Source organism: Octopus bimaculoides, chromosome 22 (assembly GCF_001194135.2).
Source record: "Octopus bimaculoides isolate UCB-OBI-ISO-001 chromosome 22, ASM119413v2, whole genome shotgun sequence".
Taxonomy (NCBI): Eukaryota; Metazoa; Mollusca; class Cephalopoda; order Octopoda; family Octopodidae; genus Octopus; species Octopus bimaculoides.
In genome coordinates, this window is record NC_069002.1 from 13148103 (window position 1) to 13151733 (window position 3631).

Genomic DNA, 3631 nt, shown 5'->3' on the forward strand with positions numbered 1-3631 from the left:
CCAGTTGATCCGATCAACGGAACAGCCTGCTCGTGAAATTAACGTGCAAGTGGCTGAGCACTCCACAGACACACGTACCCTTAACATAGTTCTCGGGGATATTCAGCGTGACACATAGCGTGACAAGGCTGACCCTTTGAATTACAGGCACAACAGAAACAGGAAGAAAGAGTGAGAGAAAGTTGTGGTGAAAGAGTACAGTAGGGTTCGCCACCATCCCCTGCCGGAGCCTCGTGGAGCTTTTAGGTGTTTTCACTCAATAAACACTCACAACGCCCCGGTCTGGGAATCGAAACCGCGATCCTATGACCGCGAGTCCGCTGCCCTAACCACTGCGCCTCCACAAACTCTGACCCATACAAGCATGGAAAAGTGAATGTTAAAATGATGATGATGCTGTTGATGAAATATTGTTAAGCTACAAACAGCTAAGTTTGACTGATTGTACGATAAAGTTGTGGTTGTATGTGCATGTGTATGTATGGCCATGTGGGGATGTCAGCAGCAGCTTGTGATAGACTATATGTTTATTTATTTATAATTTTAAGTATACTCCAGTTATTCAATAATTTTCACATTATAGAATTAGGTCAAAGCAATCTACTTTAGCTGGTAATTAGCTAAAAACTGTTTGTGTTTTTTTTTGATCATCTAATGAATGTGCATGTGTGTGTGTGTGTGTATATATAGAGTGTATGTATGTATGTATATATCCATGTATATAAAGATGGGATTGGTTTATAATCTAAATTATTAGGTTGATATTCAGAGAAATTGGAAGAGTTTTGGATTTTGTCTTTGGAATATAGATGTAGAGTGGGAAGACAGTCCAGGGGAAATAGACCCCCACCCTTGCCTGTATCATCATCATCACGTTAATGTTCACTTTCCCAAATTCATATTAATTGGACAGAATTTGTTAAGGTGGATTTTCTATGGCTGGATGCTTTTCCAGTTGCCAACCTTTTCTTGTTTCCGATTGAAGTAGTATCTCTCCATGATCAGAAATGTTTTCGCAAAATATGAGAAGCTGTAAATCTCGGTATCAACCCTTTAGTGTTTAGATTACTGCATGAAAAGGAATAATATTTATCTGTTCACATTACTTTGAATTAATCATGCATATCTTGTAGCTTTAAGTTTTTGATGAAATGATTACTCTTTACTCTTTTACTCTATTACTTGTTTCAGTCATTTGACTGCGGCCATGCTGGAGCATCGCCTTTAGTCGAGCAAATCGACCCTAGGACTTATTCTATCGGTCTCTTTTGCCGAACCGCTAAGTTACGGGGACGTAAACACACCAGCATCGGTTGTCAAGTGATGTTGAGGGGACAAACACAGACACACAAACATATACACACACATACATACATATATATATATATATATACATATATACGACAGGCTTCTTTTAGTTTCCGTCTACCAAATCCACTCACAAGGCTTTGGTCGGCCCAAGGCTGTAGTAGAAGACACTTGCCCAAGCTACCACGCAGTGGGACTGAACCCAGAACCATGTGGTTGGTAAGCAAGCTACTTACCACACAGCCCCTCCTGCGCCTATGATTCTTTATTTTTTAAAACAACATTGTAGAGTAGGTGTATGAGGCTGGGTCTCGCCAATTTGAACACAAAACAATATTTGGATGGATATGGCTGATGTAAATGTTAAAGTGTTAAGACCTTTATTTCTCTCTCTCTCCCCAAAGAAGGACATCTTTTCTGAAACATTAGACTTGACATCTTCCTCACAACACAAGTATTTTCTTTTATCTAAACTATTTGTTTAACGATTTTACCAACAGAGAACATTACTAATTTTACTGGATTCTACTGTTTTACTAAATACCATTTTCATTATCCAGACTGTCTCACTGCAGTGCCTTAAAGGCGATCATTTAGCCAAGTACCTCTGCCAAGGGGTAATTGCTCAATGAGAGCTGATCTAGGGCCACACTGTAACAATTACAACTGGACTTGACTTTTTCCCCAGCACTCAACTGCCCAGTCATATTACGTCCACATCAACATAAGTAAGCTTTGGCCTGTCCAGTCACACTCTTTGCTCATACACAATTCATCTTTCATGCAAATTCATTTTGGGCTTATACGTCATCCACTAATCTCTCTCCCCACTCTCTCTCTCTCTCTCTCTCTCTCTCTCTTTCTCTCTCTCTCTTTCTCTCTCTCTCTCTCTCTGCCACAGATCTTCCATGTTCAATGTTTGCATCTTGTTATCCTGTTGACATTACAAACTATCATGTTTCCATGCAGGATAGGGTGGAGGAGAGACTGTTGCTAAGTGAACTAACGATTCTCTTGTCTCCTTCCACCCTCTTCTTTTTTTCTTTTTACTAAAGGGGAGCCAAGAAGCCGATAAGGTGACGTGCAGCTAAATCTACCTCAAAACGTACATGTTTCTGCCTTAAATAAAGATGGATGTTGTAATCTTTGGATGTTGTAATCTTTGGATGTTGTAATCTTTGGATGTTGTAATGTTTGGATGTTGTAATCTTTGGATGTTGTAATGTTTGGATGTTGTAATGTTTGGATGTTGTAATCTTTGACATACGGAGATGAAATGCTTTTTAATTATAAGTCCTTTCAATTAGGGTTGAGCTGGGAGTAAATAACATCTTGGTCAACTTCAGTATTTTATTTTGAAGTCCGGTACTTATGAATCCTTATCTTATGGGACATAAGCAATGACATTTTTGCATACTTTCCGTCTAATTTCACTCGAAAGGCATTTCTTAAGCATAAGACTGAGAAGATGCTTACCCAAGGTGCCGTGGAGTGGATCAAACTTGAGATCTCCTGGTTGTGAAGTGAAGTCTTTAACTGCAGAATGTTTTCTACGTTTCTATATTTATCAAGTGTAACAAGAACAATATCATCATCATCATCATCATCATCGTTTAACGTCCGCTTTCCATGCTAGCATGGGTTGGACGATTTGACTGAGGACTGGTGAAACCAGATGGCAACACCAGGCTCCTGACTTTTTCAAAATTTGCAATATAGGTGCAGGTGTGGTTGTGTGGTAAGACACTTGCTTTCCCACCACATAGTTCCAGGTTCAGTACCACTGTGTAATACCTTGGGCAAGTGTCTTCTACTATAGCCATGGGCCAACTGAAAGCCTTGAGTAGATTTGGTAGATGGAAACTGTAAAAGCTCGTCAGATAAAAATATATATCGACATCCACCAGTTGCGAAGTACCATGGGGGAAGGGGACACAAAGACACGCACACATGCAGATTATGGTTTTTTAATGTTGTTTTCACTGTCCAATTTTTCCTGTCTGTGTTTGTTACCTTGGAATCCTCTGTTTCGTGGGTTAATCCACTACTCAGGAAGAAACTATTCTAAGAGTGCCCTGCCTTATCTTCAAAACGCCTAGTTTTAGAATAGAGGCAGCTGATAAAGGAATAATTCCATAAGTGGCTTGTTTGTTTTCCTATGTGTTCGTTCTGTTGTCTGTAAACAAAGTCCGTTTTGTTTTTATGCTCCCGTTCATTTTTCTAATGTCTTGTACCCGAACATGCATCTATATATACATGTAGATGTAGATATACATGCATATGCTTATATATCATTTGTTTTAGTATATATATATATATATAT

General features: G+C 39.2%; 1 protein-coding gene across 1 annotated transcript in view; it reads left to right on the forward strand.

The window, feature by feature from the left end:
• The window catches only part of LOC106877601 (ubiquitin carboxyl-terminal hydrolase 45), a 77352-nt gene that overhangs the window by 21464 nt on the left and 52257 nt on the right, over nt 1-3631 (forward strand). The gene's annotated exons all lie outside the window — the stretch shown is intronic.